The sequence below is a fragment of the Tympanuchus pallidicinctus genome, unplaced genomic scaffold (genome assembly GCF_026119805.1).
Source record: "Tympanuchus pallidicinctus isolate F22 unplaced genomic scaffold, pur_lepc_1.0 scaffold22, whole genome shotgun sequence".
Classification (NCBI taxonomy): domain Eukaryota; kingdom Metazoa; phylum Chordata; class Aves; order Galliformes; family Phasianidae; genus Tympanuchus; species Tympanuchus pallidicinctus.
In genome coordinates this window covers 28,226,900-28,249,426 of record NW_026294739.1, presented here as the reverse complement: position 1 = coordinate 28,249,426, position 22,527 = coordinate 28,226,900, and the positions used below count along the sequence as shown (strand labels likewise).

Sequence of the window (22,527 nt, the reverse complement as noted above, 5' to 3'; positions counted from 1 at the left end):
CAGCTAATTTCTCCTCACTCACTTATATTTAGCCCTGCTATAATGGTCCTGCAGCTCCCATCTTGCAAAGGCTCAGCTTTGCCTCTTGAAATTAGAATGCTGCTGGATAACAACTCCAAGAGCTTTCTACGTGTGACTCTGATGAGGGGAATCCCTTTATTTTTTTACAAAGCAAGCAATGACAAAATACAAAGGGTTCTGTTAGGCTGCACAGTCAGTGAGATTAAATGAAACCCATGGGTTAGTCAGAGTGTTAACTGAGGGGAAGTGAGGTGTTTATCCCTTTGGTCTGACCAGCGCTGATGAGCTCCTGCAGAAGCAGCAATCCCAGGGTGAGCAGGCACATAAGGACCATGCCTGCTGCTTGGCTTGGTTTATCTCTGCATCCAATGCCTGCAAGATCCTTCTCTGTACACGTTTAACTACTTAGAGAAATGTCCATAATGCACTGCTTGAAAAAGCCCTGTAAGGCATCAAGGTAAGCTTCAGGAATGGGACAATGCTTTTAACTCTCCCATGCACCAAATGTACAGCTCTGATTTCTCTTTTTCTTGGGTTATCTGATGTTTCCATAGCTATAAATGTTAACTGTGGTCAGAAATTATCCTGTCCTCTTTTTATCCCCATATCTCACACACATTGTTTGAATTTTAAATTTAATTCTAAGGATCTTGTGAATACTTTTTTGTTCATAAAAACAGTACTTCCATCATGTCATAAAAAAAACCTAAATATTTTCAATTTTTGGAAGTAAAAAGCTAAAGCATAGGCTGAGTAACTTTGAGAAGTGCAGTTCAGTGGTGCTTGGTATGGGATCCTTCAGAATGTGTTCTTTAGCAACTCTGTTGTTTGTACTGAGATATCTGGTAAGGTCTTTTGGGAAAACATGCCGCATATCTCTTTAAGGTCCAACCAAAATATCATCTATCCTGCCCTCAGTACAACGGCCTTACTGAGATAAACAGTTCAGGGGAAAAAAAGACTTCCACTGTAAATCATACTAACCAAACAGTGGTGGGCCAAATTCCCTACCCTCCACTCCAGCAAGATGCTGTTTGCTCAACAGGGAGTCTGATTATTTGACAAAATTTAGGAGGTTAAAATTAAGACAACATAACTGCGGTCCTCTAAGAAGTTATTCTGTTCTTATTTTCTTGCCTCTCTTTTTCTTGGCACCAAGGGACTTCAGGTCAGAGCTAAAAAGCTTATGAACTCATTTCCTAAAATTTTCAGTCTCCCAAAAGCTTGCTTTCCTTGGATTATTTTTAATTCAGTCAATTTGTAACACATATTCAGCCGGTATCCTCCATAATATTTTATGATAAATCCCATTCAATTTCACATGTACGGTTGCAAGCTTTATTGCTTAACAAACATTTCATCTTCTCTCCCATAATTTATATCTGAATGAGTTTATTATAGACATAGCATTTCATTCATTGTGCAGTTAATTCTGTAACATGCTCCTGTTTTCTGTATGGCCGCTCTACCATTATGTGCTTTCAGTACAATTGAATTTTTCCTTGGGAGCTTTATAAAATGGTTTATGAATATGTAATACAAATTGTATTAACAAGGCAAATGTATTCTTTATTCCTTTTGTGAACATTTCCACTCAATGACTAGTAAGAGAATGAGCATGGTAGCATGCATCTCCCTCAACTCCTATTCACTAGGGCTACCCATGCAATATTATTTTTTAAAGCCTCATCACTTCAAAAACAAAGGCGTTTTAAAATCTTGGTTGATGCTGCAGTCAGCTCCATGGAGGAGAAGATGAGAAAGCTTTGCAAGACACAATCTTTTATGACATTCATTTCAGGCAGCCTTATTACCTTGATTACTATTATATATTTGTCTCACTTTAACACCTAGAAATACCAGTCCTGTTGGATTACATGCCTACAGGCATACATGACAAAGAGGTGATCCCTGCCTCAGAGCCATCACTGACCATACTTCTCTAATGAGACAAGAACTGGATCACAGAATGGCAATAAGAACAGGGTTACAAAAGGTTACGACATACAAGAGGAACTGTATGTAGGAGGCATCATTTTCAGAGCAACCGACATAGATGATATACTCAGTGTGTGCAGCAGCTGCTGGGGGGAATATATCACGCAGAGGATAGTGACAGATGATGCTTAACAGCCACACAACATTCTAAGGGAGCTCCCAGCATGACTTTCACTGTATGCATATACTTGCAAAACAAGAAGCAACATGTTTCTTTACCTCAATTAGCTTGCTTCCAGTAGACAGAAGACAATTAGCACACCAAGAAAGGAAGGTAGGCCCCTGGCCCCCAGGAACACTCAAAGTTTCGGAATAAAGAAGCTTATTTTACACCACAGCCTCAAAGCTCACCACAACACCCCTGTTAAAGCTCACCACAACACCCCTGTTAAAGCTCACAAGGAGATCTGCTTGTGCCACTTACTTGCTAACGCACTTCCTTACCTTCTGCTCTGTCTCTGATTTCAGAATACACCTCCTATTAAAATCTCCATCCTTCCATTCACTATTTTGGCCATTTGGCCTTTCTAGAACTGATCTGTGCCATTGTTCTGGCTGATGGCTATTAGCTTGTCATGTGTTCTTAGTTACAGCATGGGGAGCCATTCCTCGGTGATGCGACGGAAAGCCTAGAGCCTTCGATAGGAAATAACATGGTACTGACAGAAGAAGGACAAAACAGAAAAAGTCTGAATATATTTCTGTTCAACTGCACTGATTACAAGGGATGGAGCAAAAATTTGCTGCTGGAATTCAGATTCTTTTGATGTCTACCCACAGGCTCAAGAACTTCCATACTGTCTATACTGGGAGGCAAGTAATATTTAGCAGGCTGCTTTACTACCCATGTTGGATAGAATTACAATAAGATGATCTATAGAGTAGGGTTTGGCTAGCTTCGTCTCTCAGATCCTCAGATGGATATGTGGAAGAAAATCCCCTGGTGTCATTCTAGATTCCTAGAGCTAGTCTGGATTTGATGAATAGAGAAATCATCATGAATTAAGAGCAAGCCAATAAACAAGAAGGGACTTTCACATTTCATGAAACGTGCTTGTAGAAGCATTCCCATTTTAGGAGAGGAAATAACCCTGCTTTTAAAGAAGGGATCTTCTTATCTGCCCTTTCTATATTTGCGTATGCAAAGTGGGGTTCAGTAATACCACTCAAGCAGAGAGTCTCATGATTTTCCAGATAAGATTCATGAAAGGATTCAGAACTAGCAGCATTGCTGAGCCATACCCACTCCTTATTAAATTCCTCCAATGACGATTTTACTGGAGTTTTATATTAGTGTTAACAAAGGACCTGAATAAGATATAAGTAAGAGATGTTATATTTTAAATAAAAGTCCAGGTAATGTGCCACTGGGGACCTCAGAATCAAATGAGCTTTTATATTTTTATGTAGAATATAATCACTTTTTTCATGATTGTGGTTGCTACATTACTGTTATTAAAGAGCTTATTATCCTTTGGGGGATACTGCTCTTCGGAATTACATGCTTGCAGACCAGAAGAGATAGTGTAGCTTCATCCACTGATCCACTATACAGCATGGGACAACAGAACAGCAGCATACTGGGACAGGCATCGCATGGTACCAAGCCTAATCCCACTGGTACTGCAGGGAGTCAGAGTGAGATGCAATGGAAACTGGAAAGTCATTGTCATATGGTTATTCTGTTTGCAATCCTGTAGTACATAATGAGTCTCTATCAAGCTTTTCAGGGAAATTGGCCAAAATGTAACACATAAAGAGACGGCAAATAGGCACAAAAAAAAAAAAAAAAAAAAAAAAAAAAATAAAAGGCAAGATATTACAAGAAATGGAAAATCACCTAACAGACCAATTATCCCCCTTCAAACTTTGGAAAATCTTAGCACATCTTCCTAGACTATTATATATCTATCATTTATTACCAAGTCGACCTTTATCCCTCTCTCTACCTTGGCAGCATTATGCTTTCACAGGAATTACTTTTTAACAGAGTATTCAATCTATCAGAAGATCCATGCAGGACCCACTTTCGAATCAAAGGGGTCAATACCCTCTTCCCGCTGATCCGTTTTTCAGCAAGCGCTATGGTGAATGTTACAAAGAAAACAGTGCCAGCTCCTGGGACAACCCTACTGCCTCCTTGCACCCTAAATACATCTTCTTCCATCTCAATTTCAGACTGCACTCCAAGGATCATCATTAGGAAACGGGCTCATCCCACTAGATTGGAGCTTCTATGCCTCCCATAGATTCCAGACTAATAATATACTTAAATGCATACATCTCAGAAAGCAAACGTTACTACTGAAGTTTCCTCATTATGACTCCTGTGATGTAAACACATGGGTGGTGCTATTTTTTGATATTCTGCTTGTTTTCAAGGGGGAAGATAGCTATATGATATGTTTACACTGGAATGTGAATATCTGAAGGCAAATCAAATATATTAAGTGCATCCATATCATTACCTGTTGCTTCACTGAGACAAGGAAGGAATCTCTTCATGAAAGATGAACAGGAATGTATTACCACAGCATCTTAAGAAAAACAAGTGATCCACAGAGCCCAAATAGGTTACAGGAGGTGACACCTTTCTCTTTCTCTCACCACTAGGAACATCTCCTTGCTTCATTTCCCATGAAAAGCTGTCAAGCAAACACCTATCTAGAACATAAGAGGAAACAACTCATCATTTCCACATACAGTGGCTGCTTACGTCTTCATGTCATAGTGCTAGTAGTGGTTCTGAGTGCACAAAATTCATAAATATCAGCAAAACGTGTGAAAAACGATATTCTGGAACATATATACTCATGTGGGTATTATCCATGGTATCTGCTGTCATCATTTATCAAATCTGTCTTTCAAAGATATTAGACTTCACGTCAAGGAGAAATGATATCCAGGACAGGATCATCAATACTACCATGCTGTCTACTACCATGCTGTCTACAGCGGAGGAATTAAATTAAATTGCTATTTTCAATCTCAATCAAACAGAACTGAGACCTGGAGACTTGCCCCAGATGTCAGTGTAAGGGAGAACAAGGAGGCACAAGCAGTACAAAGCCTAACAGACACGTCATGGTAGCATCTCACTGAACACAGGGTGGAGAGTTTTAAGATGACCCCACCCTCTTCCACTGTGCATTAGTAAGCAACTTCCCCTCAACCTGTTGTTATTCAGTATCATCACAAATACTTCGGAGTACACAGAATGCAGTATCCCCTATCAGCACTGGTACAAGTGCTTTTGCAGGAGAGAAGGGATGCCCCGTGCCCAGAGCATGACCACATTGGTGTCTTCCAATAAATAGGATAACCTAGTAACATATTCTCAGCTCCTGCTGTGCTTTAACCATGCATTCCATTTAGCCTCTCAGGCAAGGACAGGGAAGTAGTGAGCAGTTTCTTGACTCTCCAGAGTTAAGATTTATGCTCACCCATACAGCATGTACACAAAATGAAATCAGCCTTTATACAGCCCCCCAAGTGGGAGGCACCCCGTCCTTGTATACCCATTCACACACCACATATCATGTAGCTCATAAACCATGTCACACATTAATGAGATCCAAATAATGCAGAATCTACAAAGTAGTAACATCTGTAGTTACACTACTTAGTTTAAGTCACAAGGATTAACAGTCCCCATGGTACTAGAAATACACTAATCACTTGCAAGGATCACAGAAGAATTGTTGCCATCTTGTGCTGCCTGGCTGGCCAAGTGATTTTAATCTTCTTTTGAGATAGACACTGGATCTTATAAACCACTGGTCTGCTGCTGTAAATAAAGAAAGAATTCTACAGCCTCTGTCCACTCATTATGTCCTTTTTGTGTAAGAGGCAGGAAAATCATGTTTTAATGTGAAAAATTTAGTACTGAAGAAAAAAAAAAGCAAAAAGCTTGCAACCAAAGTGAAAGAGCTTTGGTTTTCATGTTAATGACTCTTCCACAGCCTTATTTAAGAAAATCCTACAAGTAGGAGATAATCTAACAAATCCATGCATACCTAAAAACCCAGTGTTGAAAATAGATTGCAAAACCTTTTCCAACCCTCTTTAAGTAACAAAAATGAAAAAGAAAAGAAAAAAAAAAAAAAAAGAAAGAAAAAGAAGAAAGCTTAAAATTCTGGATGAGTTTTTCATTTTTTTTTAAATTAGAAATTTGATAATTAAATAGCATCTTTTAAAATCCTTTCTATAATACTGTATTTGCAATATGTATATAAATGTGTGTACTGAAATGTAATAGATACATTATTTCACTACCACTTTTTTAAGGAGCAACCAGAAATGATAGCATTCTTTTCCTTGACTTGTACAGGCATCCAGAGATCATCCAAAAGAATGTCACAGAAGAACAGCATTTGAATAATCCGTACTTTGAGTAATAGTTTGAACATAAAAGATTACTGTGCCGATGGCAGCCAGTGGACATATTTCATACTACTACAGTAACTTTCTTTCTTATCACTTCATTTAGTGATATCATCTCTCTTGAAAAAATAATGCTGCATGATATTTCTGTCTCCTGGAGTCGAGATGAGCATAACGATTCTATCAGGTTTAATACATGATAGCACTCCTACATCAGTTCTCCGTGAAAATCCAAAGGATTTCAAGGAAACAAACCTATATACCATGTTTGTCCTGTGTATGTTTGGGTTTGTTCTTTTCTGCAGTCTTTTCATTATTGCTAGTGTGCTGGCCGAACCCTTTCTATAGCAAGAATAATCGTAAATCTGCATGAAGTTCGTGATGATTAGTTTCTCCTGGAGTTGGGCCAAAGAATAAGCCTTTCTCCAATACAGCCTTCACATGCAGGCTCAGTCAAGAATTCGTTTATTAATCCTATCAAGCCTGGATTAAGCCACCCAGAGGCCCCAATGACATCAAGTAACTCTGCGCCTTGAGATAGGCCTCCCAATCGAAAGATCTCCAAAACAGCAAGTTAGAGGTTAGCCCTGAACACAGACCACGCTGTATCTCTACTTAATCCCAAAGTGCTGGATCAGGACACCCACATCGAGGCATCTGTCTCCCCACTGCAAGCACTAATAGCCTGTGCTCCAGTTTAGGACACAAAACGCAAGCGTGCTACATGCTAAAGGATATAGGAATAATTAAAAGACAGAATGTGTTCTAAAGGATATTGTAACTGAAGATGAGAAGATAAAGTCTAAGCAACACAGTAGCCAACCTAAGAATTTCTTTACTCATACCCTTTTATTCCATAAGCACATTGGTGAAAAGACTTCAGCAGACATTTCATGCGTCAAAATCTTCTACAAGTTTACTTATCCATACACAGTATTATTTTGGTATCAAGAGCAATCATACCTTGATTCAAATAGTCTTTCTACAAGCTGTATTAAAACTCTATCACTCCATTTCCTGAGAGCTCAGCTGGCTCTTTCTTGCCTTCCTAGTTTCTAGCTTAAATTCTTCATCTTTCATTTTAAAATGCAGATTTTGAGGTTGATACTCTATTTCAGAAGCAAGATTAGGCTAAAAACCTGATTTCCGCCTTCTTTTATCTATTTGGCTATTTCACGTCAAGAGCATAAGCACAATTTTCCTACTGCAAAACTCCCACCTGGTCAGCCTTGTTAGAAATGTTTGTGCCTCCTCTCAAACAGATCCCCTCCCCCCCTTCCTACCACATCCCCCTCTCAATCCAGGCGAGATTTGTTACAAACATTTCACAGAGCCCTAACGTTGTGTGAACTCTTGCTGAATTATTGTTGTTCCAGGAGTGTCCTGGGGGGATTTTCAGAGCTGCTGTGAGACAGTGATATTCCTTGTGGAGGACTAATAGATTGTCACTGCTTCCACTGGGAACAATGAAGGTCAGATGTGCTAGCTAACCTATGCTAACACGCAACTTCCTTGCTCTGCTCAGGAACAGCACTGAAAATAATATCAGGCTTAGGTATCCCTCACTGCCATTTCACATACTGAATCAGTCCTAGCAATGCAGGGCTTTTGGCTTCAGCCTGACTCCTGGCAAATCAACTCACTAATCCCACAGGATCCACTATTTCACCTGCACCAACAGAGCGAATCTCAAAAGGCAGAAAGGAAGAAAAACGACAGGAGGAGAAGTCATCTGCTCAAAGCATCTCCCCCAGGCAGCTCAGCCCTGAGCCCTTCCCTCCTCCTGCAGCACACTCCTACTTATCATCACACACACCTGGATTAATCTCTAAAAACTGTTGTGCTTTCTTTTTAACCAACCCACCCTACTTTTGTTTTGTGTTTTTGTGTTCCTTTTCTTACCTGTCACTTGGGGCTCTTCCAGAAGAAACAGACTGCACATTCACAACCTGACAGAGGCTGGTGGATGAATTCCTCACCCTCTGGATCCGGACATTTCTTCCGGGTCCTGCAGAAGCTGTAGCCTTCTTGCCCATCTGGTGCCTTATAAAAGACAAAGGTTTTGTTTTGAGCATGTATGTTCACTATTCAGTGTTGTCCTTTAACACATCTGCATGCATGCATCTGTTGATCTTCTGTTTATCAATACGATCCAGTCCAGCATTTTATGACATTCTGAAAAACTTAGGAGCAAATGAAAGCCTGGGCAGGAAAGGTGCATTCAGAAGTTTTGAAAGAAAATCTAATTCATAAATATTAGAACTACAAGGGAAAATGAGCCACAGCTTGATCACACATCAAGAATAGCAATTAGGAACAATTGTTGAATTTAGTTTAGGTATGCAGCATACGTAGGTAAATACACTGAATGCTAATGGTTTTATAATAGTCTTATTAATTCACACACATAGTTAATGTTTAAGATAAACTCCCCATCTTTAGAGTAATTTATGCATTCCACTTTTATAGAATTCCAATTGAATGAATATGAACATAATCATTTTGCACAAATGTTCTCTAAGGAGTGTGCAGAGAGTCTGAGGCAATGCTGAGGCTCCCCACAGCTTTATTCATAATGGATCAGTCTATTCATTCCTTATTAATTTAATGGAGTACAACTGAGCAGTCTAGCAGCTTGAGCTTATGAGTGTTTCACAAATGGGGCTTTTTGCCTGTAATCGCTTAATCCTACTGGCTAGGCCTCATAAATTGAATAAAGGAGTGAACTAGGTTTTAATTAAGTCTAAGGAATGAGCTTGTCTGAAAGATACTACAGCCTCTTAAGATCACAGTGGTGAAGTGTGTTTGTCCAGAAGCCTGGCGGGGGCAAGCAGCCTGGGTTAGTTAGGGTAGAGACCAGTTGCTTTGATGTGAGGTATTTGTTAATACCTTTTCTTTTTAATTAAAAATCCATTTTCCACTGTCAGTACCATCCAAAAGAATAAGCGAGAGAACTGCAGCAAACCTGACTGGTTTGGGGAAGCAAAAGTGCTTTGGGATTCATTCTTTCTGACTCCATAAAGTAGCTTACAGCCTGATGCTGGCAACCAAAGAACAAATCATTTGGCCAAGTGGTTCTGAGCTGTTCTGTGTCAGGGTCCATTGCCTCGGGTTGAGCCAAATGCATGCAGAACTCAGGAGCAAAAGCACAAAATGGGGAGTTGGGCTCTCACCCCCTTCGAGGGGTCCCATGCATCAGGTCAGAGGTAGCAGGCTCACAGCCACCTGCCTGCTCCACTGCAGAGCACAGCTTTCTGCCCCAAGCATATCCACACACCAGCTCAGGAGGAACAACTCAGTGCTGGTTTCTGACCAAATCTGAGCAAGACACAGGAATTAAAGCTCCTCTCCCATGCTCTCCGAGGCCCCGTTCTGCCAGCCTCTTCTGAGAGAAACACAAACAGAGAATCACTTCTGCAGCAAAATGTATTTGCAGCCACTTTCTTTTACTGTTCAGCTGCTGGAGAAGCAATTCTGTCCCAGGCTGCAAACCAGCCTGGCTCTCAGCTCGGTTAGACAGAGGGGCCTTCAGCTCCCTGCTTCTCCACAACAGCCTCCAGGGACCAAAAATCACCTTCTACACTCCTCCAAACTACCCAATGAGGATATATCCTATGCAACAAGGATTTTGAGATTCATGGTGATGTAAAAGCTTTACTGATGAACATTTTCCATCTCCTCCTCTGGTGGGCTCTTTAAGTTAGCCGTATTGGATACAGAATAGATGCGAGGCAGTGAGCTCGGGTGCCCTCCTCCCCCCTGGGACCAAGGCTAGAATGTAAACAGCACTGCATTCTGTTATAAAACTATCAGTTTAGTAAATCATCATTCAGGATGCAGGATTTTCTTCTTGTAAATAGAGATAAAGGACAGGATTCTGGGGAATCTGTCAGTTGCTTTGCAGTGTAATGAAGGGAGACAATATACTGTTACTACTGTGATTTGCAGTTCCAATGCAAAGTATCTGAAAGTAGTCTGTAACCCAGGTATGGTTTTCACACACCCATGCAACAGCACACTGCAGACCCAGCAACAGACTCTTTTTGCTGAGAGTATGTACATACATGGCAGAGAGAGCCCCCGACCCCAGACTCCCACCTACGGGCAGTATTTTACAGGCTTGGCATTCATTTGTCATTTTCCTTCCATACTCACAAATAAGAAATGGAGAACTGTAGGGCTGGTGAAAGGAAGGCTAATTTGCCTAGCTTGCTTCTTGTGGGTTTTACTGAATTATGCTGCTGCCCCTGAGTCATGCTTTGGTATTAGGTTTTAGCTGTAGGTTTAAGTTATGCCAAAGGCAGGAAGGAGATGAATTTTAATTAGGCACCCATCTCTTGATGAATTCTCCTAGGATGCTTTGAAAATCCAGGCCCTAGAGCTGTCGTGTGTGTGCATGCTTGTTCCTGGGCATGTTGTATATATCTGTGCACACACAAATCTACATAAATAAATAAAGCGACATGATCAGATGTTCAAAGGCATTCAATCCTGAGCAGCACCCTGTTGTTCTTAACAAGGGTTGGTGCCTGCTGAGCTCCTCTGAAAAGCCAGTCCAGGTCTCTGACTGCGCGGAACGCTGAACTTTATACAGCTGAGATGAACGTACACCATTTCTGATGAGAATTAAGTTTTAATTGCTTTGCAAGATCTGGATCTGAGTGGGGTAGAACACTGCATCTCTCTAATCGTTTGGCGTTTCAGTTTCAACCCACCGCTCCCAGCCTGGTGATGACTTGAGGCACCATGGCAGCTTGAGTCCAAAGGCTCCTGTCATGGCAGTGGCAGAATTCAGAACGCCTGCTGCAGATGGGGTGAAAAAGGATTAAACAAATACCAGAAGTGCATGTTAAAATGTAAATGCAAGCTGTATTTATTTAAAGGGCTGTTATGATTGCTTAATTACAGTTCTTAAAAAAAAAAAAAAAAAAAAAAAACAGCAACAAAAAACCTAAAAAACTGTCTTTTAGTCCCCTAAACAGCTTGTGTTCTACATACAGCTAGAAAGGCAGGCCAGGCTTATCTGAGAGTGATGGACATACAGTGGACACCATTTTCAAACAAGTATTATTCAGGATCTGAGATTATTTTCTGTTCTGATTAAATTTTCTAAACTACTGAAAACTCTTTTTTAATTATTCATACAAGCAACAAACAAGTGGGCTCCGGTATGTGAATATGAAGGAGTGGAGGCCTCTAGATGTGCTTTTGAGAGCGCTCCTCGTGTCAGCACACTCACTGGAGTTCATCTCCCCAGGGTCTGAAAGGCAGACTGCTTTGAAAAGGAATCAGAACCATGAAGTTGCAAAACCACAAAATCTGACAAAGACGGAGGACTCAAATGATATCTCTCTCCATTAGAAAAAAGACTTGACTCCATTAGCAAGAATTCAGTGAGGGGCAAAGAGCTGGTGGGAGCAATTTAGCATCTGTACTTTGCAGATGAAAAAACTGCACCACAGAAGATGGAGTGCCAATGGAGTCTGACAGCCATGTGTGACCCTGAAATGCCAAAGTGGACATTAGAGCCGGTCCTTGGACTCACAGCAGGGATCCCAAGCAGCCTCCCATGGTAGCCAACACATCTATACAGCTCAACCCTTCCCCTCCCACCCCATAATAAGATCAGAGCCCCTCCATTTGGCTTGCCTCTTGAGTTGCTGTAGCTCAGCAAAACAGACGATTCATGTATGAAGAAAATTTGTGGAGCTGCTGGAACATCCCATAGAGTTAGCAAGTCAAAAGGATCATTCTATATCCTCGTTTTTTCAGTGTAAGTAGTTAATGGGGAAATACCTCAGAAGTACATTTATACTTAATAAGTGGAAGACTGCAGGTACCTACCGTGTCAGCAGTCTGCTGCATAAATGCATAAAGCCATCTGTAGCAAAAGTACTACTGATCTGTTTTTAAAAATGGTTAATTATTCTCACATTTTAAACCAATGGCACTTAAAAGAGATAGCATATAATAGACTGCAACATTTTCCAAACTAGTGCAATTTTTAAGGTGCTGCTAACACAGATCTATTGACTGTTTTGCACTAATTACTTACAAAAGATGCTCCAGGGCAAATCGCACACTCTCACTCAATTTACAAAGGAGGTCGTTCAGCAATTGACAAGGTGTGCCCCTCCACTTGAACAGCTGTTGGATTGGAAGGAAAATAAATACTGAACTCCGAGAAAATGGAGAGAAAATGTTGTCAAGCTAACACAGAATTCTCTTCATGTTGTTAATTGTTAACACAAAATTCCCCTGGTTTTCATCATCCTGCAAAGGAGAAATGCACAACTGCCACAAATGTTAAATCTGTGTAAGAATTGGTCCTAACGTGCTAATTTGTTAATCTCCTTGTAAAGTATTTTTCAAATTTCTGTGCACACAGCACTTAGGACCAGACAGGAACCAAGGCAGGTAACTTCCTAGGAGGAATACATCCAAGGAAAGCACAAGGGGCCATCCCTTTACTTTTTTTTGAGCATGGGAACAAGGAAATTGTACCTAGCTATCTGCACTAAGCCAACTGATCAGCCCAATGGGCTCTAGAAAGAGGCTGTGGCCAAAAGCATCCAGCAGGCTGCTTATCAGCAGCATCTGGACAAAGCTGGATGCAATCCCTCACAGTGCCCACCAAGCTTCCTGACGCACCATTTCTAATTACACATTAGAAAGCTGCACAGACAGGTGAGACAGAATGGTGGACAAGTTAGGAGTCTTTTTCACATTCCCACACTATGGTAGAATATATACACAATCAAAAAGCAATTTAAGTGAGCATTAATGGTGAAAAACAGGATGCCAGCATTGTCTACCGCAACAGCTGTTCAGCATCTGAATGAAATACTGCATCCAGCGTTCACCCATCTCATAACATCCTTTTTGTAAGTCTCCGAGGTCACCTAAACACATTTATTGACTTCATTATTTTTATATAGGGGGAAAAAATGGATGCTGCTGCAGAGCTGAGCAAATAACTCACAATAAAATCTTTATTCAGTGTATTTCATCTTTTTTTTTTTACTGTTCTTGCAACACAGTGAAATTCTTACATTTACCGATTATCTAAAATCACTATCTGAGAACTTGTGCAGTAAATTTTTTTATGCTACAAGATGTTCTTGGAAAGTTCAGGGTGAATATTTACCATTAAGTCTGTGCTTGTTATTTAGACAAACCATGCAGCACTGTTTCTGTTCTCCAGTTGACTTATGTAATTTATAGGACAGCACAACTTGTGAATTTTAGTGGTGAGCATACATGACAAATCCACTAACAGTTGCTTAGAGTAGCTCAGATTCTAGGACATGTCAATAATTAATTGCTTGAGGAATAAAATTAAAAAGCAACTTAAAGGATCATATGCCAGGTGTCCTATCCAGAAGAAACAGAACCAGAAAATGTGATAGCAATGCACAAATCAGAGGTTGATTAGTTGTACATATTGTGAAATGAAACTCCCAGTGCCACTTAACATGAGAGTGTGTGTAAACTTTTTTTCCTGTTTTTTTCTTTTTTTTTTTTTTAAAAAAAAAAAGCATTTTTAAAATTTATTTAAGAAGTCTACTTAATTCCACTGAGTTCCCATTTCACTCATGGCCTGAATCAAAGACAGCCAGATCCTCAGATGCTACCAGTCACCCCATGTCCTGTCGACATGTTGATGAACTTATGAAACAAATACATTTACATGAAAACTGTAGCTCACAATATTCTCAGGTGAGATATATTAATAGGAATCCAGATGAACCCTAGATCGTTCAGGATATGATGATACTAACTCCTGCTGATACAGATGGGTACTGATTTCACAATATAGAGTTCTGAAAAGTAGATTTGCTTCAGCGAGCTCATATTTGGATCTTGTTTTGAAGCATGCGAAGGAATTCAGACATCCTCAGGTACAGATATATATAATTTTAGAGTGTTCTTAGCAATGAGTCTGTTCAAATTGAATGAGGTCTGAAATTTGCTTGACCCATCCCTATTAAAACAAATGAACCAACAAGTGAAGTACATAGCTCATTATGAGTATAAAAATAATTCAAAGCAAGCCCCCCACTGGCTCAGCACAAAGGGATGGCTCCTTGGTTGGTTGCTCAGGGCATAAGTAGCAATGACACAGATGCAAATTGTATTGGGGGAACAACGATGCAGAGCTATGTATGTGGGGAAAAGTTTCATCCTTTAACTGCACACAGGAGATCGTTCAGACGTCTGTTCAAAGGAAATTAAGCCACGAGCTCTGAACAAAAATGTCTCTCCTATGATGGGCAGACAGGGTGCCACAATTTCTAATGAGCCAAGTTTTATCCAAATGTTTTCTGAATGTTTGTGTATTTTTCACCAAAATGATTTTATTTAATTAGTACAGGAAATCCAAGTAAAGCATTAATGGATTTCTATAACTGCCAGAAACACATCAAAAGTAACAGAAGTCTTGATATGATGGCACGAGATTGACAGTAAGAGGTACCACGTTCTCTTGGTTTTGGACTCCTTGTCTTTCCACCAGTGTGCAAGCCAGTAAGTCACAGTTAAGTTCCAAAAACTGTCTTCATTAATACACAAATACAGGTCTAGATCTATGCTAAATGATTTTTATGACATTGTCTGCAAAAGAAGGCAGTATGAAAACTGCTGAAAGAGATTATGGTCACTTCATGTGCCCTGCATACACTGTACAGGAATGGCAAAGAAAAGCTCTGAGGCAGCTGCCTGACATTCAAGTTCCAACCATGCTGGTACAACTGAAATAAAGGCATTAGGACACTGCCAATCTCCCTTTCTTTTTAGTACTGCAAGTGATGTTTCAGATGATCACTCAGCAGAGGTTCAGCAGTGATGCCCACGCTGACACCCGAGTTAATGCAAAAGACCAAAAGGAACATATCCCTCTAATGAGCTCCTCTAGATCTGACATAGGTGACATTCACAGTGTGGTCTCATCTTGACTTCCAGTAGTCACATGTACCTCTCAGTTGCCCAGCCTTTGGGACTGGTCCATTTGTGGGCAATCTCAAAACAGGAAATGACTGACACGAAACACATGGAGTAGCTTCCTGTCTTCTAGAGTCTGTTGTGATAGGACAAGGGGAAATGGTTCCAAACTAAAAGTGAAGACATTTCGATTGGATATATGGAAAAAGTTATTTATAATAAAGGTTGCCCAGAGAGGTGGTGGATGCCCTGTGCCTTAAGACATTCAAGGTCAGACTGGACCGGGCTGTAAGCAACCTGATGGAGCTGTAGATGTCACTGTACATTGCAAGGCAGTTGGACTAGATGGCCTTTAAGAGCCCTTTCCAACACAATTCTACGATTCTGTTCTATGATTTTATTTGGTGATTCTTTCAACAAAACTCCAGAGGTGACACAAAGAGGACAAAATCCTTATCCTCCTGAAAACAGTGGGATCTTTGCCATTTACTCCAGGGGGAACCAGGATTCCTTTTCAAGATGCTTTGAAAAAAAGATTGCAGACAGTCTCATTCTGAAGTATTAACTTCTGTATCTTCAATAGCTGCTGATTTACACTTCCTGAGAATCTGACCCTTCAATGTTACAGGGAGCTTGGACTCGCTCTACTGCTTGCTGGCATTGCTGCTCACCAGCCCAACCCTGTGCCGCGGATAACAAGAGAGCTTTAATCCCCAGCACTCTCAATCAACACCTTTCACCAGTGTCGAATTCACATTTTGTTTTGTTTCCTTAATGGAAGCTCACAGAAGACCAAAACTGATAAACTCCCTCTTGCTCAGACTGCAGGAGCACAGGATAATATACAAGTTAAATGAAACATTAGGAGGAATAGAAAGCACTTTAGAAAACATGCACTGCCTCTTTAACATTTCAAATTTTTCTTTTAACATAAAATTACAGCATAATATGAGAAAGGAATTCAGCGAGATGCTCTATCACAATACTTGGGCAACTTTAACTCATCTCAAGTGTTATTATAAGAAATAGAATTTACTGGTATGGACTTATATTCAATAGCACTCCTTCCCTTTTTAATGAAATGTCATTATTCCAATACAAATCCTTTCATTCTGCAACCCGCTCCCCCCTTCATCTCACTATATTTCATTTCCTGCAGTTACGTGATATTATTGCCTTTTTTTTCCACAGCTATTGATTTAGGTGTATATGGTTATTACAATGCAAAATAAAACAGTTCCCCCATCCATTCTACCTTGTACCGTTGAACATTAACTTAATTTGTTTCAAATCTGCATTTGATTTGGCAAGGAAACCATTTATCTTTATGAAGAAAGCCCTCATAAAGTAGGGACTTCAGGAGATCACTGCTTTAAAAATTTAATAGCCTTGTGTCTTATACACTAGAAAAATGAATTAAACCTTCAAATATTATATGTCTCAATGTAACCTTTTTGCATTTCATACTATGTTTAATTTATTATATCCCAGGAAGAAAAAAAAACCAAGACAGATAAAGTCTCATTAGATTTAGGGTGGTAGTTGGTTCTCAGTTTTGTTTTGGCTTGGGTTGGGTTCTTTACATTCCAGGACTAAAAGTCTATCAACTTGATATTAGCAGTGGGATGTAGCTGAATGTGGTCAGGCTGGTGGTGGTTCTTCTGTGTTTGATTTTGCTTGATTTGGTTCTCAGTACTGATGAGAATCACTCAGCTCTGAAGCCACCTACAAAGTTGACCTTCCAAACCATATGTAACATGCAGTGTCTCTAAGAATGATTTCTGTGGAATGAGCACAGGACAAGCTTTCAGAGTCCACAGCAATCACAAATCAAAATAATTTATGCATTCTCACTAAAACCAGAATGTTTGGATTGCAATGTAGTGTGTGATAACTTTGGCGTGACTGGTGAAAGAATGAGGTAGGAAGAAGAAACATCCGTGACTGTAATGGAAAGGTTCTGCTTTAAAGAGCCAGTCACTTGTATGACTAGGCTGATGAACAATCTTAGCCAAAGAAAAGAAAACATCGTGTTTCCAAGACTGATTCTTGGGAAGGCCAATGTCACGAATGCAACCCTTGGTAACAATATACTTATTCTTACTCTGAGGACAGACAGCTCATATGGCTTGGTCTGGGTGAATATGACATCAAGTTTAACCCCTAATTAGCAAAGTAGAAACACATCAACAGGTCCTCTAAGCCTAGAACTAAAAGCAAATGAAACTGCGAGCAAAAAATCAGAGCACTTATTTAGATGACAAATTATAAAGGTAATATCTAACTTTAGGACATGAAAGACAGAATTTTAATATATTTTAATATAGTGCTCAAAATAATTTGTTAGCACTCCCAGTAGTGAAAAAATCATTGTCAAAAGATGCCTTGAAAGAAGAAAGAGCTTCAAGAGGAGAGGCATCAAGAAAGAACCACAGTACACTTAAGCAGAAATAAAAGCATCTCAAAGGACTCCCTTTGAGAAGCCAAGAAAGAGAAGGGAAGATGGCAATGAAAGAGCTAAAAGTCATGTAAGCAGGGAAAGAAGGAAGCTCATAATGCTCAAATGTAAAATAAATTCACCATCAGGACAACTTCCATCAGCATGCACTGCCACATTACTGAGCTATATTATTTGGTGCACCTAAGTTTTATTGATTTTACAACCATAAAGTAAACAACAGACACTAGAAATGCATTGAATTGGTCTCATTACAAATCTCCCTGCCTGTATCTTATAACATTCTTAAGCTGCATTTAGCAAGCAACCTGGAAAGAGCTGATATACTGTGTAAACACATTAGAAACATGACTGTATTTGCCTATTTCTTCCCAGTAGGTAAAAAAGGGCTATTTTCATTGGATGATCTCCAGAAGTGAAATCAGAGCACAGCATTGTGATTAGTCAGCTCATACACTGAATTCCCAGTTTCAGTAAGAATAAGTAACATTCTAATTTAAAGCTGATATTTGACACCATATGAGAGGGAAGGGGTTTGCTTTCCATTTTCTCCACGGACAACAGCAGTAAACTGCAAAACTCTCTGCTAAAGTGTATGATCTTTGGAGAATGCTAATTGACCTACTAAAGTTGGCTTATTTTATTCGATGAAATTTGCTTATCACAGGCCTCTAGGTGCTTTACACAAACAATATAAATGAAAATAATGAATAAACCAAATACCTAAGTGACAACGGGGACCACATCAATAGCTATCTGCCCAACAGAATATGGCTCAAAAGAAACTATATTATAGCATCCGATCATCTCCAAAGAGGGAACTTTCCCCCCTTCTGAGGTTTGCTTTATTTCTAAGCACAGGGGGATTTGTTAGTTTGAGGCAGATCAGGCATATCCGCCCCTTGCAGGCTGCAGAGCACGGCAGTTCTGTGAATAAGAGCACGCATGCAGAATTGATGCCATCCCGTGGGTGTAAAAAGTGGATATACAGGGAGTGCAGATCCTGATGAGAGCTCCTGCACTGCCAGGACAGAATTCCTCGGTGCGGTGGCTGGGCTGAGCTTACAGCACAAAGCTGCACAGCTCTCAGGCACCCTCCTGTTGGCCCCCTGCTCTCATGCAGCATGTGGGGCAGGCACAACAGCAGAAAAGCTTATCTCTGATTTTAGGCATTTTCTGAAGTACAGAGTTCCTCACAAAAAATCCTGTAATCTTTTTTTTTTTGTTTACCTCTTTCTCTTTGCTTTGGTTACGTTCCATTTTGTTGCTATTTCTGCGTGTTAGTTTCCTGCTCAGGATGAAGGGAGCAGCTCTCATGGAAAGGCTCAGCCAGCTCCCATGTTCTCTCGAGATCCACCAGGTCAGAAAAAAGCCTCGTGTAGGAACCTGGGCAGGATCTGAGAGCACAGCCGTCACCTGGTGTGAGTCACAGCAATGCTAGAGGGATACAAATTATGAAAGTGTAAATGTAATATTGAATTAGCCAGACTAGGCTCATGCCAGCTAGCTAACCAAACAAAGCTCAGCATGCCTTAATTCACCTGTCTGTCTGGGCAGCTCTGCTGCTTGCTCTGAACTTGTAGGTCTAAGGCTGTCGGATTCTTTGGTATCTGAGTGCCCACTGTCCCAGCACTAAAGACCATGCTCTGTGTCAGGATCCTAGCACTGCCTGCCACACACGTGTGTCCTGCTGTCACCACTGCCTGCAATGAAGGGTTCAGGCTATGACAGGAACTCACCAGCTGCAGAAGTGCAACACACCTTTCGCTACATTCATGATTCCCAAGAACTATGCAACTGACCTCCTTTAAAGGTATCCACTGATTCTTTGGCTACTAACAGTAAAGCACACCATAATACTGTTCTTCACTTATTCCATCCCACTTAACAGCAGGTATGTAGAGAAACACAGCTCTTCTTCGTAGATTTAAAAGTTCACATGGGAAGAAGCTTCATTCAATCTTCTGCTAACATGAGATACACTTCACAGCTGTAATTTCCTGTAGCATCTAAATGTTTCCTGTTAATATTTTCCATGTTGTTGCTGTTTTTAAGGAAAAAAAAAGCCTTCTAAATATTAACATCTTTAGATGGCAGAATGGAAAAAGCTAACATAACTCTTAGAGACACCACATACAAATCCAGAAACAGATCTGAAGCCAGATTTCTCAGCACTCTCTAAATTGTGTCACAGAGAACAGACCAAAAATCCAGTCCAACTTTCTGCTTTTCCTCACACAGTGCTCCAATGTTGTAATTTGACCTCAGTTGCAGCCAGAAGACAAGCCCCATTTCTGTGCTGTAACACAGATCATGCACCTTTATTTTCTCATTTATCCACATTCATTCTTCTGCTGCCTCCTCCTCACATTGCCATGGCACATAATAATCACACCACTGCTTATAATGCTTGGAGGAGAAGCTTAGGCTCCTTTTCTTGGAGAAAAAAAGAAGTTAGTAACTATTAGGACAGCTGCTCTGTGCTCTTGGACTGGAAGTTTTTAACTCAATGGGAGATCTGAAAGATAGGGAACGATAAACACAAGAATAAAAGTAGCCAAAAACAAAAACTAAAATTAAAACAAAAAATTGGATTTTAGTCCTCTAGTGGTTCTTGGCCATACTCACAAATTTCATTTTATGCCTTAATGACTGTCATATTGTGAGCAGCTAAAGGATGGGGATGTCTACCAAGACAGAAGAGCAGAACTTCCCCAAATGTGTGCCCAGCATTTGCCAGGAGTTTTATTGCCCCCAAGAAAACTGGAAAACGCCTTACCCTGGTAAAGAGCAGCAACATACCCAGTAAACAACTTCTGTTGTTATGTTGTTCCTTTGTTTGTGCTGCCTGGAAGGCGGAACCAGTTTTGATGGTACGAGCATTTCTTGGGCTATGCTGGCTGCCCAGCCCAACAGCTCAGCAAAAAGCACTGGGCTCCTTCCTCCCCTGGTACCTGCAACCCACAGGTGTCAGCCTTCCCCAGTTCTTACTTCTCTTACTTCTTGCTTACTTCTTGCTCTTGCAATTAGTGTCAGTAGAGCTGACACAGTACACACATCTCGCTACACACAGGTCTCGCTAGATCTCACGTATCTCTAATTTCAGAACACTTTGCTACAAACTGGCCTAGATCGTGGTCTGTAGGAGCAGTGAGAAAAGCTCGCTCTGCTGGAGCCACGTTCAGGATCAGACAGCTCGGACCAGACACTACTCAGCTGACTGAAATACAGCTTTTGAAGATCTTTGCAAGCTTTCTGATTAACATTAGAAACAAAATTGTGCTCATCATTTCAAATAAGAAATTCCTTCTTTTCTCTGAGAAAATGCATGCATCGTGGCTTTGTCATAAATCTGTGAAATTTCTAGCCAGAATTCTGTTAAAAAGTGAACAGAAGGCCAGTTCCTCTAGTCATCCTGAGCCAGAGCTAGTGCCTGGCAAAGCCTTGCTTTAACAGGAGCCAAGCGTGACCCTGTGGGTTGCTCTGACTCTAGCACCATCCTCCACATATTAAGTCAATTAAACCGATGAGATTGCATGTGGACACAAGTGAACCTCAGCAACCATCCCCTGACAGGCACTCTTTATCTGTTTGCCTTTTTCCATAGGTCTGCATGTGTTTCTGCCAATCGAATGTACAGCAAAGCGTGGGGCCCACGACTGTTTGTACATCGATCCCTTTGAGTGCCATTTCTGTCTTCTCCTGTGTGAGATCACACAACCACCCTCTCCTAGCTCTCTCATTCAGCATGTTGATTATTTGTATGCAAACCCATATTTTAAACACACGTGAGCAAAAAATAAAGCGCACAGAGTCTTTGCAAGTGTTCATGACATGAAAGCCTTCCAGTGACTTAAGCTATTTTCCTTGCTGCCATGCTGTCAGATGATTTTCCTGCCATTAACACATGCCTATACAGGCCAAACTGATGCTTACCTATTGGGAGATACATGAGGAAATAAATGCAATTACGAGTTAGATGTAATCACAATTGCCTAACTATTAAAGCTGCTGTATGCTCTCATGGTTTAGTTAACAATATATGCAGAAGAGTGGAATTGCTTGATGTTCCCAGAAAAGGGGAAAAGAAGGAAAAAAAGATAAATATGGCCTCTTTCATTTATATCTGTGAAAACACAACATTTAAATGCAGAATTTGACTTTCCAAATATCACATCAAAAACCTTTTAACAAAAACAGCAGGAAGAGAAAGCTCTTTAAACCATGATATTCCATGAAGGATTATGAAAATAGAGGTCATTGCAAGAAAGAGAATTGCAAATACAACTTTAAAAGCTTCTCACATTTGTAAATACATCGAAGAGAATTTATTCCTCTCTGGTTTTGCTACCAGAGGATATTTACAGGTTCCCAGGGAAAAAGGAAGGAAAAAAAAAAGGACATCAAATTTGATATACTCTGTGTGGTGCAACATGCTGATGTGTCGTAGTAACACTCAACTGAGCTTCAAAGGAAATGAGTTTTTGAGGCTAGAGTTACACATTATGGGCCTGATCCTGACAGCACACTGAGTGTTCCCTGTGAGCCATTGCCTGCCCTCAGCTCCCACTGAATTCTGAGACAGCTTTTGATTTCGTTTGGTGCAGAAGTAATGAGGCAACATTGCAGTGTGCTTCACAAGAGCCAAACTGCATCTGCTCACAGAGCCCAACTCACTGGGGACTGGTTCCTTCATTAAGGTTCAGGAGTATAAAACAGTAATAATT

The 22,527-nt window shown here is 40.5% G+C and overlaps 1 long non-coding RNA gene across 1 annotated transcript in view; it reads right to left on the bottom strand.

Annotated features, from left to right (window-relative positions):
- LOC128082372 (uncharacterized) overlaps positions 1-22,527 on the bottom strand; it is a 318,448-nt gene that overhangs the window by 126,844 nt on the left and 169,077 nt on the right. The window contains exons 5-7 of the long non-coding RNA XR_008207640.1: positions 12,458-12,549; positions 11,118-11,205; positions 8,305-8,445 (exon numbers count right to left, since the gene is read on the bottom strand). This is a non-coding gene — a long non-coding RNA (uncharacterized LOC128082372). The remainder of the gene's footprint in view (positions 1-8,304; positions 8,446-11,117; positions 11,206-12,457; positions 12,550-22,527) is intronic.